The sequence below is a fragment of the Carassius auratus genome, chromosome 26, assembly GCF_003368295.1.
Source record: "Carassius auratus strain Wakin chromosome 26, ASM336829v1, whole genome shotgun sequence".
NCBI classification, from domain to species: domain Eukaryota; kingdom Metazoa; phylum Chordata; class Actinopteri; order Cypriniformes; family Cyprinidae; genus Carassius; species Carassius auratus.
Genome location: NC_039268.1, coordinates 2703580 through 2725332, shown reverse-complemented (window position 1 = coordinate 2725332; position 21753 = coordinate 2703580). Strand labels below are relative to the sequence as shown.

The following is a 21753-nucleotide window of genomic DNA, read 5'->3' as shown; positions in this document are numbered from 1 at the left end:
GTCAGCTCAAAGAGAAAGATGTGGAAAATGTTAAAGAATGTTGTGAAAGTCATTCGCAGACAGTGAATATTGCTCATTTGAGAAGTACCAGAGACCCCAAGTTCAGGCTTTTTAAGAAGTTCAAAACTACTGACACTTCACATGCCTTGTTCAAAGACTGAATTAATGCAGGGTGGCGTTACAAAGCAACTCTATTGCCAATTACAGTTTATACTAGCTAGACAGCAACACACGCTTGCCTCACCATTGCCTGCATCCTTTCAGTCAGATTAAGATGAACCTCAAAGGACTTTAAATCACTCATTGTCCATGCTATTTAATCACTGTCTGTACAAATGTAACATTGGCTTAATAACATTTTAAATATCATAATGTCTTCAGTGAATGCTTGAGTGCTGTAAGACATGTTTTGTAACTAGATAATAGTTAGCATATGTAAATTTATTGTAATGAGGAGGATGGGCTTCCTGAACCAAGTCTGGTTCCATTAAGGAACATCTTAATACTTAACAAAAAAGGGGTTCGTGTAAATTACATGTGCAATTAAGAAACCCAAATGTAGCCTATACTTACAAAGACATTTTGAATTGCAGATAACATCGTCATTCGTAATTATGCTAACCATATTTTGCACAAAAATACCCTTACTAGCTGTTTTTACTACAATAAAAATGTGGTGAGTGGGTTACTTTTATGTTACTTTTATAATAACAGCTGGTTTTGGTTTAAAGCTGATCGTTTATACTTAAATGAATAGTTCACCCAAAAATGTAAAATCTGGCATCGTTTACTAAGCCTCAAGCTGTTCCTATGAGTTTTTATTTTTATTATTTTTAGCACAAAAGAAGATATTAGCCATTGAGTTCCATTATATGATTATATTCCTGAACCCATAAAGAACTGTCTAATGGACACATAAATTGAACAAATATAACTTCTTATCACTTTGTCAAAAAAGAAAATTATTAATGATTTAACTAAATTGCGTTAAACTCACATAAATGCGCATTTAAAATAAATTCGACGCATAAGTTAAATGAAACGCCTTGTTCTGAAGTCGCATCACACAGAAGTTGTTTTGGAAGGCTATATTTAGGTCGGAATTATAAAGCATTTGTCATTCCTCTATCGCAAATCTACTAAAACCATCCCACATTTGCCTGTTTCACTATTCATTGAGCAGCAACATGTGGCAGGGGCAGCAGCATCTCCAGACGTCTGTCATATGAAGCATGACTGCGCGTCACCGCGGTTTTGGACACTTTGGATGGAGCGCAGGAGGATGCGCAGATCTATACTTGACACCACAGAAGTAAAAATATATGTCTGAGATCGTATCCTAGCTGTTTTATTAGAGGGAGATCACAGTAAGGTTATCATGGCTGGTCCTCAGAGCGGCTCAAACGTAACGCGCAATTTCACAAATCAGTTCGTGCAGCCTCCGTGGCGCGTCGCGATCTGGTCGGTCGCGTACAGCTCCGTTCTGGCGGTCGCCGTGCTCGGAAACCTCATCGTTATTTGGATCGTTTTGGCCCATAAACGGATGCGCACCGTGACCAACTATTTCTTGCTCAACCTGGCGTTCTCCGACGCCTCGATGGCCGCCTTCAACACGCTCATCAACTTCATTTACGCCACGCACGGAGAGTGGTACTTTGGAGAGGTTTACTGCAAGTTCCACAACTTCTTTCCCGTGACCGCCGTGTTTGCCAGCATTTACTCCATGACTGCGATTGCAGTCGACAGGTGAGGCTGTTTATGATCAATTATAGGCTAATATTTTAATCGTGCAGTAGCCTATTCACCATTCAGACTATCATGGAACACTGGATTTGTTCTCGTGGGAATTTTACACATCTGGAAAAGTGGTTATTAAGTCTATAAAATATAGGCGGATCTAGCTTATATATAAAAAAATATGTCACTGTAAATTATCCGGCAGCAATACTTATTTCAATACACAAATATATAACAAATATGATTAATATAAATTCTATGTGGAATTTTATGAATTCCAAATGTGTTTACACATGGGCTACGTGTGTTTGAATTCCTTATTGACCTCGAAATAACGTCACGCTTCATGGATCTAACGGGAATTGTACAATTTTGAATTCTTGACCTGGTAAAGTGTAGAAGATAATATATATATATATATATATATATATATATATATATATATATATATATATATATATATATATATAAAGACTATAACTATCAAATAACTAAAATGAGTTTGTAAATAAAACGGAAGCACACCGCTCTTTCTGTCTTTTCTATCATTTTATGTTAAAATGTGAACAAAAATAACATGCCTGAAAGCTATTTAAATATCAGACTGTCCGGTCAATGCATGTGTACAGCAAAATTAATATTTTAATAAATGTGTTAACATTTATATTTTGATGAGTCAATATCCATTTCAAGGCTTGAAAATGTCTTTAAAAGTCATACCTTGGTCTACTTTTAGTTGATAAACTTTGCTCTATAATTAATTTAGTTATTTTGTATGTCTTAAACAGAAATAATCAACGTTTAGTTCATTTTACCTTATTTTTTTAGATGTTTGGTAGCTGCATGTGAATATAAAAACCAACCAGCCTCTGTAAAATGATTTGCTCTGCCCACACATGAATTATAACTAGACCAATCAAATAATTTACATGTCAAACATTGTTTTTGCGAATAGTTACAATGATTGGATTTTGAATCTATGGCAGAACTATGGCAACCCACCCTTGTCTTGCCATGTTTCACCTGACATCACCCTGCTGTCTGAGTGTCTGTAATTGGAATCTGAATGCAAGTCATGGGAATTCATTGCTCAGAAGGTGTGAGAATCCTGTTGATGTACTGATGAAAAATTGGCCTGCAGGGATTGAACAGCACTTTGAGAGCAACAGGCTTTTAGTACCACCAGCGAGGCGTCTTTCTTCCTCTTCCATATTCGTCAGTAATCTCCTCAGGGAGCTCATAAATTGAACGTCTTCCGTTTGACCCCTCTGTCATTTAACTGCAATGAAAAAGAGGAAACTTCATTTCCTGCCCATGAACTTGGGACACACAGCACAGACTGCTTATAACTTTACACAAATTAAGATATCTTTTATTAAATCTTAGAGCTCTCTGACCCAGCAATGCAACTGCAATGTTCCCAGGTCTAGTCCATGTGACATCAGGGATTCAACTATAAATTTACAAAGCTACAAGGATACTTTTTGTGTGCAAAGGAAAGTTTTTAATATGGATATTTATTAAACCCCTGGAACCTGTGGAGGACTTTTTATGATGGTTGAATGTGCATTACTGGGCATCAAAATCTCGAGCCCTATTCACTGCAATTATACATTTTGGAAGAGCCAGGACATTTATAACTCCGATTGTGACTACTTGATATTTCTTTTAAATAAAAAACACAAAAATAACATCTGTTATAGATTCCCTTCAGAGGTAGAAGTCTACCCAAACTTGATGACTTCCCTTTCCAAGAGCTCTGGAAATGCTAAAAGGTTTTATTAAAACCATGTTTTTTATGCAGGTACATGGCTATCATTCACCCTCTGAAGCCCCGTCTGTCAGCTACCGCCACTAAAGTGGTGATTGTCTGTATTTGGGCCCTGGCGGTGATTTTGGCCTTCCCGCTGTGTTTCTACTCAACCACGAGAACTATGCCTCGCAGAACCATCTGCTACGTCGCCTGGCCGAGACCTTCTGAGGATTCGTTCATGTAAGAGATCCATGTGTTACCAACAGTCCCAGATCAGTCACTAATGAGGTGGATTTCATTTTCCAAACCAGATGCGTGTGCAGAAACCAAGACAGCAAGCTTTTCTCTGATGAGTTCACACTGGCTGATTGGTAATTGCTCATTTCTCCACTGCCAGTGCTTCTCAGGCTTTGCTTCCACTGTTCAAATACTGGTAATGCTCTTTGTAGCTTTACATTGCCTGCTATCTTCACACTAAGTGCTATCTGCAGTGAGGCGAGAAGACCAAACACATTTACTATTTACCAGTGGACAAATGGTGTGTAAGAAGTACAAACAATCTTCCGAATTCACAATCCAAATTTATTGTCTAAACACCCAAGCCCCAAGCATTAGATAGGACTATTTGGGTTCATCATTTGACGAGGCACATAAAAACCACTTGTTTTTTTTTTTTTTTACGGTGGCTTCCTATCCTCTCACCTGTGCAGGTATCACATCATCGTAACGGTGCTGGTGTACATGCTGCCCCTAGTGGTCATGGGTATCACCTACACTATAGTCGGGGGTGACACTTTGGGGAGGAGAGATTCCTGGAGACTCATCTGACAATTATGTTGGACAACTGCGAGCCAAAAGGAAGGTGAGAGGACATACTAACATATTTTGTACATATTTTAAAACTGAAACAAAAGTAAAATAAGCTAAATAGAAATATATAATCCATTGCATGGATAAAGTCTTTTAAAGAAAACTTTACATTAAAACTTAACGTTCTGTCAAGGTTCCCTTAAAGGGGTCATATGACGTTGCTAGAAAGAACATTATTCTGTGTATTTTGGTGTAATGCAATTTGTTTTTATTCAATTTAAAGCCTCATTCACACCTGGGACGATTATTGCGCACGCTTCTGGGTTCATACCAAAAGTGATTTTCACTAGCGATGAGCTGAGTGAAGGTCCAAATTCACTCTCTTACATTAGATGGCGCTTGATGAAAAATAAAAGTACCCCAGTGCATATTGACTCCTATTTGATCTGCAATTCCTCTCCATAACAATTCCCTCTTATCGAGATTTTCGTAGTCGCTGTCACGTTTGTCATAAAGCTTTTTCTGTTCAGACACCAATGAGACCAGCAGCTTTACATTCAACTTGCCTTGATGCATCTTCTTCATATGCTTAATTACTCTAAATTCTTCGTTAGGTATCAGTGTGTGCTCGGCAAGGCCGTTTTGTGCTTGAGCACCACAAAGTCATGTGCTACTGTAACTTCAGCAGCTCCAGCACATGAATAAAAACAGTTTTTTTAACGCAGTGCATCGAACCAAATAAATGACACTTTTATACCTGGCAATTTGCTCGTCGATGTGCACACTCACAATTGCCTTTCTGAAACGTGTCAATTTTGACAAAGCTTATCGTTCTGAAAAGCGAGGTGTACGTTGATTGGCCAGCTACCCAGTGCATTGTGATTGGCCAGATGCCTCTAGCATGTGACAGAAATGTTATGCCTCTTACCATACTGTGATGCCGTGTCCCGGCGTGATGAGACAAAATCAATAAAACCCATAAAACCCAAGCATTCCATCTGCCTGAATGCTTCTGCATACGACAGTCAGCAGAAGTGAGAGAAAAGTGTTTATTACGTTTGAAATATGGATATTTTTCTTGCAAAAATGCATGGATTCGCTACAGGAGGCCTTTATTGAAAGTGAAAAAGTTGAAAGTGAAAGTTCCCCGGAGCCATGTGAGGCGTGTTTTATCATGGATGCATACACTTTATTTAACTTTTTTGGACTGTTGAACAGAAACACCCGCACACTGCAATGATAAAGCTTAGAAGTGCCAGAACAATTTTAAATATAAATCCGATTGGATTCATCTGAAAGAGGAAAGTTATACACATAGGATGCTTCGAGGGTGAGTAAACACAGCCTAGTTTTCATTTTTGGGTGAACTAACCTTTTAATGTTTTCACTAATAATCATATAAACATGAATTTTTAAAAACTATATTTTGAATGTTCGGTGAACATTCTGAAATAATGTTTTCTTAATGTAAACAGTATGAAACTGTTAATAGAAAATATGTTTTTTAATAATCGACTGATTTCGTATAACCTCTGTCTTAGGAGCGTCAGAATGAGGTGACTAAAGGACAGAGTTTAAGAAATGAGCCCATGCATTTGTAAATCAAAGAAATTAATCTATGTATTTACTCTTACCTGTCCTGAGGGAATCTCACTGTATTGCTATATCTATTTGATATTTTTCCACAGATTAAGGTCATGTCTGGTTTATCTGGCAGGTCAGCTCTGAGCTTTTTGTGAGCTGCAGCGTTCAGACACACTCGCACATGTGGGACAGTGATAGTTCCCTCTCAAGGATGAATCTAGGACAATTCATCTCATATTGTGCCAAAATGGTTCATATTAATGACTGTGATCGCTCTATGTAATCCAGTACGTTTGTGTTTGATGCGGAGATTATGGGATTGTTTCAAATAGAACTGTAGGCTTACGCTGGATTAAAGCACTTGTTAACTCACCTCTACACAACCTCGCTTCCCAAAGCCCCTTCGTTGTTTTTAAGAGTCTGAAGATTGTCTAGAAAGCTTGCAGAAGGCATTTCAGGATGTCTCGTAATGTGTATGAACTCTTTCTCAGACTCTTGAAGAGAAAGAAATATAGAAATGTGCACATGTTAATTATAAGCATTTCTGTCATTGTTCCATAAAACTAAAAGGAAAAAGTAACTTTTTATTAATTAATAAAAGTGTTTGTTTAAATGTTTTTTTTAAGAGAAATCAATTAATATAGAATTGATTTTAAATAAATGTATGTGTACAGTATATATATGTATATATATATGTATATATAAAACATGAATGTGCTAATTTTCATTATTGCAAATTCAGTGCATCCTTGCTTAAAAGTTACATTTCTTCTTATTTATTTTTTTAACTAACTAACTAATAGTGTAACTAAAACAGCAGAATATAAAAATAAATTAATAATAAGAAATTCAACTTAATTGTATCAGCCCAATTTCGGAATAAAACTGTTACTACACTAATTTATTTTCAGTGTTTTTTGGATTATTCTTCAGGTTTTCTATGCAACATGCATCAGATGGTAAAGAACAGTCTGTGAATGTGACGTCACAGCACAGAGATCTATCTTTCCCCATTGCTTTTGAAAACTAAACACTTTATAAACTGGGATCTCTGTTGTTAATGTTTCAAGCCATTAATCTAACGCTTCTGAAAACACTATACAACCAACCTTCAATGTTTTCGACTCAGTATCCTTTGCTCAATGTAGTGCATGCTTTGAAAAGCCACTCACAACGTCTTACATTGCCTCATTAATTTGCACATAATTTGACACGGACCTTTTGGAAAAGAAAAAGAAATGCCGTCCGTCATCAATCAGTGAACACTTTCAGTGTCTTTCAGAGTCTTGTACCCTGAAGAGACCTGCTGTTAATGAGACGCAATGGTGCACTGCGAATAATTGCTGATCGACAGTTACACAAAGCAGAGAAAGGTTAGGTATGACGTAACCCTAGCAGTAGATACGATGAGCTACAGGCCGCAGAAGTGTCAGAGAACCTGCCTTTTTGTGCCAGTTTGACACAGGTTTAGCTAAAGTTTATTAAAGTTGCATTTGAAGCATATGAATGGTCTTCAATCAGTCGTCAGGAGGGCAGGTGAACATGACCTGGCTGTCAAGAAGGTACATCTAGTTTCTACTCAGCATCTGACTGACTAGACGTCAAGCAGACTTCATCACCCGATTACAACACCATTCATGATGTTCAGCAAAAGGGATTACATTAGACTTTCATAAAAACGGCATTTATCATGAGTGTAAATGTGTCACATGCACATCACACCTTCTGTAGATTATTTGCTTTATATAAAAATTATTTGATGGTTCACTCATATATCTTTACCCATTTTTAACCCCCCACCTTTTTTGTTGCTTAAAATAAAACAAATGTTAACTAAATTAAGATTTTATATATATATAAAACTTTGCATTTGAGCAAGTTGAGCAAGACATCTATCTGTCTGTCTGCCTGTCTGTCTGTTTATCTATTTATATTTGTCTCTCTGTCTATCTATCTATCTGTCTGTCTCTCTGTCTGTCTGTCTGTCTGTCTGTCTATCTATTTATATCTGTCTATCTGTCTGTCTATCTATCTGTCTGTCTGTCTGTCTATCTATCTATCTATCTATCTATCTATTTATATCTGTCTGTCTGTCTGTCTGTCTGTCTATCTATCTATCTATCTATCTATCTATTTATATCTGTCTGTCTGTCTATCTATCTATCTATTTATATCTGTCTATCTATCTATCTATCTATCTATCTATCTATCTATCTATCTATCTATTTATCTGTCTGTCTGTCTATCTATCTATCTATCTATCTATCTATTTATATCTGTCTGTCTGTCTATCTATCTATCTATTTATATCTGTCTGTCTGTCTGTCTATCTATCTATCTATTTATATCTGTCTGTCTGTCTGTCTGTCTATCTATCTGTCTGTCTGTCTGTCTGTCTGTCTGTCTATCTATCTATCTATCTATCTATTTATATCTGTCTGTCTGTCTGTCTGTCTGTCTGTCTGTCTATCTATCTATCTATCTATTTATATCTGTCTGTCTGTCTGTCTGTCTGTCTGTCTATCTATCTATCTATCTATCTATTTATATCTGTCTGTCTGTCTGTCTATCTATCTATCTATCTATCTATCTATCTATCTATCTATCTATCTATCTATCTATCTATCTATCTATCTATCTATCTATCTATCTATTTATCTGTCTGTCTGTCTGTCTATCTATCTATCTATCTATCTATTTATATCTGTCTGTCTGTCTATCTATCTATCTATCTATTTATATCTGTCTGTCTGTCTGTCTATCTATCTATCTATTTATATCTGTCTGTCTGTCTGTCTGTCTATCTATCTATCTATTTATATCTGTCTGTCTGTCTATCTATCTATCTATTTATATCTGTCTGTCTGTCTGTCTAACTATCTATCTATTTATATCCGTCTGTCTGTCTGTCTGTCTATCTATCTATTTATATCTGTCTGTCTATCTATCTATTTATATTTGTCTCTCTGTCTATCTATCTATCTGTCTGTCTGTCTGTCTGTCTGTCTATCTATCTATCAACAAAAAATGACAAAAACAAAAAAATTACTAAAACTTTACAGAAAAATTACAGTAAAGAGATTTATGATGTTACAAAAAGATTATATTTCAAATGTTGCTCTTTTTAACTTTCTATTTATCAAAGAACAAAAAGGAAATAATTCATGTGATATTTCACCCTCATATTTCGGTCTGAAATACTGAAATAGTCTCTTCCTGTCTAATTAGTGAGCACTTTGTGACTTGTACTTTCTAGAATGTGCTGAAGCGCGGGCCAGATGCTGCTGTTCAGAAGTCAGGCTGTGTGGGACGTGAGGCTGTTCAGTGTAACAAGAACAAATGACTCCTGGACCCCTCAACAGTCTGCTCCATTCTCTTCACCTGATGATAACAACAAATCAAAACACAGTAGCGTCCTTTGGTGCATATGAAATATGCAATTATGTGCTTTTCGGCACACTGCAGTATCCTCCGGTGTTGCTCCTCCTGCTCTTTCATGATAAAACCTAGCATTAAATTGAGGTTGACTCGAATGTCTGATGACCGGTGCAAAAGCATTCAGTGTGGTGCCAAATCAGCACCCGACAGGTTTCCTCTCATCATTCATTATCAGTTTTCAGGTTTGAGTTTTTGTTCGCTAAACAATGGCAGCAGATGGCTTTGAGTCGGCAGATGGAGACTTCAAACAGAGAGCGAGCTGAGCCGTGACTTTCCCTGATGCTGTTTTCTTCCACAACACAAGAAGCCAAAACTCATGTGTTGCTGGCATATGCTTCACGTTGTGTCTCTAAATGATCTCTTGCTCTCTCCTCAGGTGGTGAAGATGATGATCGTGGTGGTGGTGACCTTTGCCCTCTGCTGGTTGCCCTATCACGTCTATTTCATCGTGACGGGTGTAAACAAGCGTCTGAACAAGTGGAAGTCCATCCAGCAGGTGTATCTGTCTGTGTTGTGGTTGGCCATGAGCTCCACCATGTACAACCCCATCATTTACTGCTGTCTGAATGGCAGGTAATGAAACACTCATATACTAATATACAATCAAGGACCAAGATTAATCTACCAATGGAGAAAATGTTCTGGCCATAAAAGTTTTCTTTCTGTATTTCTTTCTTTCTTAGAAAAATTTGTAAAGCATTATTTGCATATAAAAAGAGTTGTTTTTTTCGAACATAAAATGTAAAAAATTGTTCTAAAAGTAGTAGTTACTGGCAAGTATGTTGGTCTTACTTAATATAACACACACACACACACACACACACACACATATATATATATATATATATAAGAATTAAAGTTATATGAATTAAAATATTTTGAGATGAACATGTAATGCATTTCAATGAGAAGATCCTTTTTTCCAAACCTCTAGATTTAGGGCGGGTTTCAAACGGGCCTTCAGGTGGTGTCCCTTCATCCAGGTATCCAGCTACGATGAACTGGAGCTCCGTCCCACCCGTCTCCACCCACGCAACCAGAGCAGCATGTGCACCCTGTCCCGCATCGACACCAGCGTCCACGATGAAGACCCGCGACGCAGCGACCGCAAGAGCACCAGGTCCCTGCAGTGTCAGGTGGAGGTCAGAGACGAAAGCAGTGCAGCGACTAAACTCTGTCTTCACAGAGAGCCCACATTCCCAACCGAGCAGCTCAGCTGAAGGGCCAGACCAGACGTGCATCGGATTGTGGTTCTGTTAGAGGTGCTCCATTACATTCCTAAAAAAAATTTATACATCCACAGGTTTTGTATAAACAAGATACTGTAAATTTCAGAGCATGCATTGAGACTAAATGCATTCAAACCTGCAGCATGATAAAGTAATACTGCCTCCAAGTGGAGAACTGTGAATGTTTTCAGTGTGGTCTAGCATGCTACTCAGTGTGTTCTTTCTTCTTGAAATACAACACAGCATAGTACATATTATAAAATGATATTTAAAACACGGTATGCTACAATACAGATTCATCACTTCATCGTGTTGTTTGATTATCTAGCAAATACAAATTTGTTTCAGTTGTATTACTTTTTTTTGTTGTTTTTTTTTTTCCAAAGTCTGTCAGATAATGCTAAAATGATCTTAAAAAATCATGCTTGCATTTTGACAACTATTTTATTTGTATTACAATCACATGTGCATTCTGTGCATTTTGAACATAGCCAGCACTTCTCCTTATGAATGAAAGTTTGAACTTTTGTAATTGAGACTTCAAAAGTTGAACTGAATGTAGATTTTACTGTAATAACACATCTGGGCCAACAATCATATAGCCAGATTTTAAAAAACAAATGTGCTGTCAGATGAATCAGTGTCATGTAAAACCTTTCTGGTGCACAAAGCTCTGGCTGTTTGATCTAATGAATGTATATAAAAGACTACAATAACTTAACTATACAGTTTATATTTGAGTCTTCTTGTTCATGTTTGATATATTACAGTTTGTGCTGTATTTATGATGTGCTGTAAATGTTAACACCACGATAATGTGCTTATGGTTTGTATTGTACATAATGTGCAAAGTGGACCTTTTATTACCTAAAATCACAAAGGTAGAGTCTACAGTGGATGTGGTGAAATGCTTTTTACGTTTAAATGCATTGATGCTGTTTTTCCAGCTTTTTAGCCTGCTTTGATCTAAACTAAAGATATTTGTGAAAAACAAGTCATGTTGGTATGGCCACATCGTTTTGATGTTGAGCATGAACATAGATTTATTAAAGTGAACGTCAAAAATGAGCAAAACATTCATTGTTAGAATCATGTTCTTTGCAAAAACAACATTTGACTTGTTTAAAGTACTAGCAGGGCGGATGGCAGTTTCAACGCTTCAGCATTAACTTCACCAGACAGAAGTCATTATTAAGTTGAAAATCAAATACGAGTGACTTATTTGGACTGTAAGTTATAGGCATAGATCTTTCTTTTCAGCTCATTCTGGTGCAGTTACAGTCACGTGTCCACTCTGCACTATGTCGAACTCAAAATTAATTATTATTTACTTTTTTTAGACTGAACAAGCGTGCGATGGTTTGGAAAACTGCTAAATGCACATTCAGTTTAGGCATTACAGTTTTTCTCAGTCACTTTGGTGGATTTTTCAAAACAGAAATGAAATTCTCAAAACTACTTGTACAACCTCCACATCATCTAGTCATTTATACACATCATAAAACTAGTTTCTCATTCTTTTGAACAAATTGCGATAGCTTTGGTACATTCATGCAATTGATTATGTTCAGTTTCCTACATTATTAGTTGCTAATGTCATGTCGCTCAAAATGTATTATACAGTTTTCTGTGCAATAGTCTTACTGCTCAAAACATCTAATCTTTAGTTCATCGTATAAGTCATTAAATGCAAAATGGTTAATCTAGTTGTCAAAAACTGCCAAGCACACTTCTTATTTTTATTTTTACAAATTGTTATTAGACTTTTTGTCAGTTTGGCATGAATTGTGCAAGTGAATCTTGACTAATGAAGAGAATGTAGATGATAAACCAATGATAAACCATTTCTCTGAAATAGCTCAAAGGTTCATCTCATGAATCTTCAGTTGAAAAGCTTATACTGTAAAGACAGAGGACAACACAAGAGTTACAAATTCTGACAACGGACTTATTTTCATCTTTGTGCCCATATTTATTTTTCCATTTCTATATCACAATGACATTGTAAAGGTTTTTTTGTGATTATCTTTTGGGTCAGACCACTAGTACTGTAAAAGTGTAACTGGGAATTCTATCCAGTCTCTTTCAATCAGTATCCCATATACCGTAATGTGTAAATGTGTACTTTTGAAATGATTATATGGCATACATAAGTATATGGCATTCTGTTCAATACAGTAACTATCATCCAAAATGTTGCCATAGTTTACATCAGAACATCCCTCCAGAGTACAATGTTATACTGACAACATGACTAAGCAATTTGACTGTCTTATCCATAAACTAAGACACAAGGACTTGTCATTCTGATGGCACTGATATGTTCATTGACACAGATATTTATTTTTGAGAGATGAACTAAGGATCTTGAACAAGAGACTGGCTTTTGCAGGTGATCCATGGTGTTTTGCTATTTGTACGAGTTGTTTTGAGAATTGCACTTACTGTTTTGCCAATCTCAAGAATGATTCGAGAAATGTATACCAAAGCGACTGAGAAAAACTGTAATCGCATGTTGTTTTAGTTAATTTCAACCACTAGGAGGCGCAATTGTCTGTATTTTTTAGTTCTGTGCTGGTGAAAGCAATTTTTTAGGTTAAAAAACATTTCGACCAGGAACACGCTGTTCCTGCAGCAACTTAAATCCAGTGTCAAGATGTTGTTTATGTGAAATTTTACCTTAAACCTTTAAACCCTAAAAGCATACATCAATATGCAACAGATAAGAACTTATGCTTAACGTTAGACTGTTAAAATGTATTCTCATATCTCTTTTTTAGTATAATGCGAAAGGCATGTTTCACATGACTTCCCGTTTATCCTCGGTACATCCCTTTCTTAAAATATCTTCCAAAATCTCCCTTCCTATTCCCTGTTGAATGAACCACTGCCCATCTATTGACTTCTGATCTGGTGAACACAGGAAAAATGAGCCTTACTGCTACCGGGCATAAATATGATATATCTATGTTTGAGTTACGGAAACATTAAAATTAATAATAATTATTGTAAAATATGTTCGTTTTGGTAGGACCCTCACAAATGCATCGTTGTATGCACCAACTGCCTTCAATTAAGATTTGGTGAGCTATTTAGATAGATGGGAAAATGCCAAATTTGGGTGTCTGAAGGGGATGCTGAGTTCATTCTGTCACGTGTGCACATGTACTGTATGACCCAACCCCTCCCGTACATCCATCCAAACACAGCTCAAAAAAAGTGCAGCGTCACACCAGTGTCTGCTCACACAGACCGTCTGGGAGGGTATCGATTTATGTGTTATTTTGGTACCTCTCACTAACCTTCAAGGCCTTTGTACGGTCTGTAAATTGCTCTGATGGGTCAACAACTCCCACTTCATCTGAACAACAATGCCAGGTCTAATAATTGTATAATCCTTTAATCTCAGACCTTTTGGTGAAAATTCTGAGTCACTTCCTGGACTTTATAAAGAATATATAATAATATCCAAGGCTCTTTTACTGCATTCTATCTATGTGGTGAAAACTCTTCACATTGTAAGACGCATACATACTAATTTTCTCAGTTTAGTTTATTATTATTATTATTATTATTTATTAATATATGTAATAATAATAATAATTAATGACCACTGTTATCACTATCATGAATACCAACAACAATAATAATATGTATTTATTTTCTAGTTTATTTATCTATTAATTTATTAGGATCATTTAAAGCTTTTCAAGGCCAATTATTATTAATTATAATATCATTAATCATTGTTATTATTACTATTATTAATTAGTATAATATTAACTGTTAAAATTAATTCAGCCTTATGTCTCTCATGGGACAAAGAGGATTAAGTAAGTAAGTAATTATAATAAATATTATTGGTTGCATAATAATACTTAATTATTTTATAAGTATTTATATTTTTTTAAGCCCTGGCATGAAAGTTAAGCTCTAATATTTTATGGGATGATTTATGGGGACAAAAAGCTTGAATTTCATGTTAAACAAAAACAGTCACTACTGTGCATGTTAAAAAAGGTACATAAAAAACAACTTAGGCACACTATGTATTGAATTGACATTGCGTATCTGAGCAAACATAAGCTCATCATATTGTATCTTAATCACCAACAGGGTATTTCAGAGATGATTATATAATTATTGTTTTTAACAAATGTGTCATAACCTCTAAGGGACCCACAATCATGACACAATTTAGAAAAACTGTAATGACACAATAACTGGCTTGTATCATAGAAAGCCTTTGTGAGAACTCATATTACATCTCAGCTGGAGTTTGGTGAAACACATGGGAGACTCTCAATTTTATTATCTGATCAGCCCAAAACTGAACTTTTGAGCCTCAGTTCTGTGAGATCAAATCTAATAGAGCATATGACTGTAGAAACACCATCCCTACAGTCATGCAATAGCACTGACAGCATCATGCTTCTGGAATTTCTTCTCTGAGGAAAGAAGAAGGATGTTAGGAGAAATGTTTGAGTACAAAACGTACAAAAAAAAAAAAGGATTATGCGTCAATCTGCATGAGCTCTGGGAATGAATATGAGTTTTATTCATATCTCAACAGGATGATGACCACAGAAACGCCTTCAGTCCTAAAAGTGGAATGTCCTGGAGCGACCCAGTCAAAGTCCAGACTATGATCCAACCTAGCATCTGTGGAATGACGTAAAAGCTATGGTTCACATTCAGTTCCCATTTAGTCTAATTGAGCTTGAGCAATGCTGGAACAAAATGGACAAATATTCCAGTGTCAAGATGTGCAATGCCGATAGAGACTTGAGTAAGGAAAATGCAACTTCTGGCAAAGGTAGTCCTACCGACTACTGAGGGTTTTAAAATTGTATGAAATTATGTAAACAACTTATATACTTTTAATGTATTCTGATTTCTTATTGTTCTTTTACATTTAATTTAAAAAGTATCATTAAATAGTATAATTTTTAAATAATAAACATAAGTAATTTCTTCCAGTCAACTTTGCATTTAAAATGCTTTGATACAGCACTCTGTGAATAGCCACTTCTTTCAGTAATGACCTTCTGTGACCTCTTTGTGGAGGGTGTCAGTCATTTGTCTTTGAGGAAGATTTTAATTAATCAAAATATGATCTAATCAAGTATAATCAATCTAGACATTTATGTATCAAGTTATTCTACTTTTTCAATCATGCATCTGTCTGTGTGGGTGGAGGCCTGCATGAGAATGGAATGTGCAGACAGTGCAGGGGTACAGTGGTGGAGCTGCACACTCTACTTGGACATGAGACAAAATATATTAGGAGTTCTCATGGTGCAGATATTACAAAAATACAGTATATGGTAAAGTTGCACATCCTGTTTAGACATTGGACAAAATATATGATTAGGCCTCCTCGTTTTACTTAAAATAAATTCTACTGTTGGGTGGCAGGCTGGAGACACAGCCAAAAGAGGTAAAAGAGTTAATAAACAATTACCACATGTATAAAATGTATTTAACATGAACACGCCTTCAGGAAAAACTGTATAAAAGCCTGCATACATAGACTCTGGAGATTGTTCTGCAGAGCTTTCTAGGTTTTATTGTCTCTTGATAATACAATTTAATTCTGGAATCAAAACCCCAAGACTCTGAGAATGATTCTTCACAGCAGTGGCAGAAGCCACCACATCTTCTGGACCTTTGCCAAGTCAGCAGTCTTCCCTGTTTTTGTGGTTTCACAGAACAGAAGATACCCGGAATTTATACTGTAGGGATTGCCATTCAATGAAACTTAAACGTAAATCTTCTAATAATTTGAAATACTGCATTTTTGACTTTCATAAGCTGTAAAATCTTTTGAAATGATTTACTTTACATATAGTGAATCTAGAATATGAAAGTTTCATCTTTTGAAATATGTTACCAAAAATGTTACCAAAAAAAAAAAAAAAAAAAAAAAAAAACATCTCTAGGGTTTACAGAGAATAAAGAGAAAATATCCAGTGAGGGGCAGTTGTGTGGGTGAAAATGCCTTGTTGATGTCAGAGTTTAGAGGAGAATGTGCAGACTGGTTAGAGATGATAAAAGGCAACAGTAACTGAAATAACCAAGGTATGCAGAATACCATCTCTGAACGCACAGCAGGTCGAACCCTGAAACAGATGAGCTAGAGCAGAAGACCACACCAGGACAATAGAAAATTGGAAAATGTTGCCTGGTCTGATGAGTCTCTATTTCTGCTGCGACATTCAGATGGTAGAGTCAGAATTTAGTGTAAAGAACATAAAAGCATGGATCCATCCTGCCTTGTCTCAACGGTTCCGGCTGCTGGTGGTGGAGTAATGCTGTGGGGGATATTTTCTTGGCACACTTTGGGCCCCTTAGTACCAATTGAGCATTGTTTAAACACCACATTCTACCTGAGTGTTGTTGCTGACTATGTCCATCCCTTTATGACTACAGTGTACCCATCTTCTGATGGCTACTTCCAGCAGGACAATGCACCATGTCACAAAGCTCAAATCATCTCAGACTGGTGTCTTGAACATTACAATGAGTTCACTTTACTTAAATGGCCTCCACAGTCACCAGATCTCAACTCAATAGAGCAGCTTTGGGATGTGGCGGAACGGGAGATTTACATCATGGATGTGCATCCGACAAATCTGCAACAACTGCGTGATGCTATCATGTCAATATGGACTAAAATCTCTGAGGAATGTTTCCAACACTTTGTTGAATCAATGCCATGAAGAATTAAGGCAGTTCTTAAGGCAAAAGAGGGTCCAACATGGTACTAGCAAGATTTACCTAATAAAGTGGCCAGTGTGTGTGTGTGTGTGTGTGTGTGTGTATGTGTATATATATATATATATATATACACTCTTAAAAATAAAGATGCGTCGTGATGCCATAGAAGAACCTTTTTGTCTAAATGGTGCCATAAAGAACCTTTAACATCTGAAGAACCTTTTTGCTAATTAAAAGGTTCCTTGTGGTGAAATAAGGTTCTTCTGATTATAAAAGTGTATGAAATAGATGGTTCTTTAAAGAAACTTTAACTGACTGAATTGTTCTTTATGGTTCTTATGTCATCACTTAAAGAACCTTCTGAAGCACCTTTTTTTAAAGAGTGTATATATATATATATATATATATATATATATATGTGTGTGTGTGTGTGCGTGTGTGTGTGTGTGTAATGACCTACTGGTTTTGAACATCCAGCTGAATTTTTTAAATACTATTCACCAATATAATACATCATAAATGTTAGTGCCTCTACGTTTGACTTCAGTGTAAAACACAGATCCACACAAACAGATGGTGAACTTTGCTGTAGCATTTAAGCTGCATGTTCAAAACCTGTACACAAGGGAATCAAAGGTTCAAGCAGTAATGTATGTTCAGCGATGTTTGTCTGGTTTGAGCAATACTCAGATTCACATGAAGTCGATGAGGTTCACGTGAAGTGACACTTACACATACACTTTATCACATGGAACTGTAGGAACTGCATTGATTAACGTAAAATGCCATGTGGCAAAATTTGTATAACCATATACCGAACAACCCACAGTCCAAGATTTTAATAGTTTATATTTTCCAAATAAACTCTTTAAGAACCCATAAAATCTGAAATATGGCTGTGTGGTTTTAGAATATTTTTTTTTTTCCGGTGAAAATCAATCTAATGCATATTAGGTTTGGTTAAGAGAAAGAAGCCTATTTTAAATGCTAAAAATGACACACTTGGAGGTTCCTGCTTGCATGCATACTTTAGATAGAATTGCATGACTAACCCATTTTTGAAGTACAGGATAATATTCTTATTCATAAATCAAATGCAAGCTGACCATTGCTCATAAGCTACACTGTATCTTTCTCTAAACAATAAGTTGGAATCCAGGAAAGGCTGCAGTTGATGTGTGCATGCAGTCAGCACATTTGGGCCCTATTGAGGGGCCCTTCACCAGCCCTCCGACCTCAAAACCCACACTGATGAGGTAGGCAAAAGTCAGAGCAGGGAAATCATATGCATTGTGAGCGGGGTGTTCATGACAGCTGTTTTCCCTATGAATGTCTCTCTGTCTGACACCAGCTGCTAGGCCTTCAGAGAGCACATATGTCACACAGAGGCTGTCAGACTTCACTTCTGTCAGTTTAGCCACTGTTTTCAAGTCTCTGTTATCATCTGAAATAAGGCTTGAATGGGGTGCAGAGTTAAGAGGGAATGTGGTGTTATGAGCCAAAAATGGATGGTTTATAAAGGGGGAAAAAATAAAATAATAACCTCCAGATTGCATAATAATTATCAAACTGTGTTGCTATTATTAAAAAAAGTATTTTGCATAGTAGTAATCTCTTAATTCATATTTGTATTGCTAAAATATTCACATGATAAAATTATAGTAAATTAAGGCCAGATTTAGCTAGAAAGAAAGTAAACCAACCTAAACAATAAGGTATCACAACATGAAATAAATCATCAGTCATTCTCATTATTTATTTGCCTTAATTTAATCACACTACTTTATTTCATAAACAAAAAATAAACAAAAATCCTTGCTATGTGTACTGCATTAAACTAACCAAGACTTCTCAAAACATTGCTCTTGTGTTGGTTTTGATTGCTTCTGTTCTCCTCATTGTCCTCAAGATGATTTGGAAAAAAAGCGTCTGCTAAATGACGAAATGTAAATGTAAATGCAAATTTTATAGAAAGCACTTTTCACAGCAAAACATTTCAAAATACATTTATAGAGTAAATATAAACTTTTTAGTAAACTTTTTGTTCATGTTACAACAAACTGTTTTGTGACAACATTACACTTTCAATTTTGATTTTATATTAATGTAATGACAATCAGACTCTGAAGTCTGACTTAAACAGGGTTATTATTATTATTAAAATCATACTTGAAATAAACATTTAAAAAACTTATTTTACTACAGCCAGTTGCAACATTTCTCATTTTCTTTTATTTTAAGTCGACACTAAATTAAATAAAACTAATATTCAAACTTAATAAAAACTATTGTGTTTAAAAAATAATAAACAAACACACAACATAATTACAAAAATAGCAATAATAATATTTCATTAAAAAAATTATAATAGTTTATCTGAACTTAAGTGTTGAAAAGAATCTAAATACTTGTTTAGTGTTAATGTTTTAAGGATGCACAAATGTGACTCTCGACCACAAAACCACTCTTAAATGTCAATTTTTTTGAAATTGAGATTTATACATCATCGGAAAGCTGAATAAATAAGCTTTCTATTGATGTATGGTTTATTAGGATCTGACAATATTTGGTCGAGACACAACTATTTGAAAATCTTAAATCTGAGGGAGCAAAAAAATCCAAATACTCAGAAAGTTGTCCAAATGAATTCTTAGAAATGCATATTACTAATCAAAAAATTAAGTTTTGATATATTTACAGTAGGAAATTTACAAAATATATTCATGGAACATGATCTTTACTTAATATCCTAAGGATTTTTGGCATAAAATAAAAAAAAATTTTTGGCTATTGCTACTTAGGCCTGGTTTTGTACTCCAGGGTCACAAATATATTTTTTACAAATATCCCTTGACCTTCTGAAAGCATGCAACATGACAGATCTGATCGATGCTACTCAGAATCAGTAGGCCCTATGTGGCAGATAGTTCAGCCGGGACTGTAACTTTGAGAATAATAATACCATAATACCATGAAATCTTTCCTCTGTGAGCAGGTCATGGACACAAATGCCGTTTTGCTCCACAAATATAGCCTGCTGACCACTGACAAAAGACTCCAGCATAAAATAATAAAATAAAATGAAATTTTTTGAATGGCATTTCAGTGTTGTTTTTGTGTGTGCTTCTATCATGACGTAATATTTTCAGCATCACCTTCAGCTGACCAATAAGCTCTCTTCCTCCAGCTACCTGTGTTAACTGGCCTGAATTCAATACATAGGCACACCAGGAACTAGCTTCTTGTATTCGGTGAATGCATAGCTGTAAAGAGCATGTCCCCACGGCTAATGATCAGCATGTAAAGGCCGCAGTCGAGAAGGTTCGTCGCGAGTGACGTCACGTGCCCTTTCCCCCAGTTTCTGGCTCTGAGGCGAGGTTACTATCGGTCATTCCAGCACTGCCACGCTTCCCTTTAAACCTGCATCTTTCTACGCGTTCCTACAATAACAACGCCTTTACACGAGCGTTTAATACATTTCATGCACTTAATTAACTTGATAGATATACTTTCACATACACTTAGTTTAATATGTAGCTCAATATGGAATGAGTTCCACAGGCTATCGCGCAATTGCAAGTCAAAGCATGAATAGATTTCGGGAAAGAAACGTCGAATAAAATGTATAATGCATGAATATGTGCTTTCAAAAGCAAGATGTTATGATGACCGAGAACTATATTTATCCATCCATCCAGTCCCCCTCCCCTCCCTCCTCCCATCGCGGGGTTACTATCGGACAAACCGAGTCTTTGTGCTCAGCTGCTGCAGGAGGCTGAAAACAAGTGATGGGATTTGCTTCCCCTGAAAAACTATTGTTTGTCTTCGCATAATTCTCTTTTCGCTTTTTACGCCTTTTAACGGAGATACTGTGATGTAGCAAGTGTTTCATAGTGGCTCTGTGTTTTAATAGACCCCCAATTGCATCTCACGTGTCATAACAAACGTGTGTAGGCTATTAATGATGCCACAATAAATCGTTTTTTTTTTCTTAGCATGGAGTAGACAAAATAAAAGAACGATTTTTATGTCTAACGTTATTAGAAATGGATCTGTTCGCATGCAAAGGCAACGTTTTGCTACTGTGCAATTTAAGACTCATCTGAACCGAGGCGCGTGCTCTTAAAAGGGCGACAGATTATGCAGGTCATGCTGGGAAGTTTTGCAGTTATGTGTGTCAGAGGCCATATAAAGTAACTCAAGCAGTTAAACAGTTCATCCTCCCGTTACATATCAGTTGATAAGTGACTTAACAGTAACACCAGAAACTTTGTGTTGAGTGCTCTGGCATTGCTTTACAACAGCCAGGTGATGTGATGATGACCCTTTATAGTACAATGGTATTGGATGGTAATACTGAATTATTAACCTATTTGTCTGTGTAAAGTTCAGAAAATCAACATGGTTTTTCTCTATAACTCGAGCATGAGTAAATAATGACAAACCTTTCAATTTTTTTGGATGAACTGCTCCTTTAAGTCT

The 21753-nt window shown here is 36.1% G+C and overlaps 1 pseudogene; it reads left to right on the top strand.

Annotated features, from left to right (window-relative positions):
- Window positions 1-1375: 1375 nt before the first annotated feature.
- Window positions 1376-10600, top strand: LOC113044078 (neuromedin-K receptor-like; annotated as a pseudogene).
- The last annotated feature ends 11153 nt before the right edge of the window (window positions 10601-21753 follow it).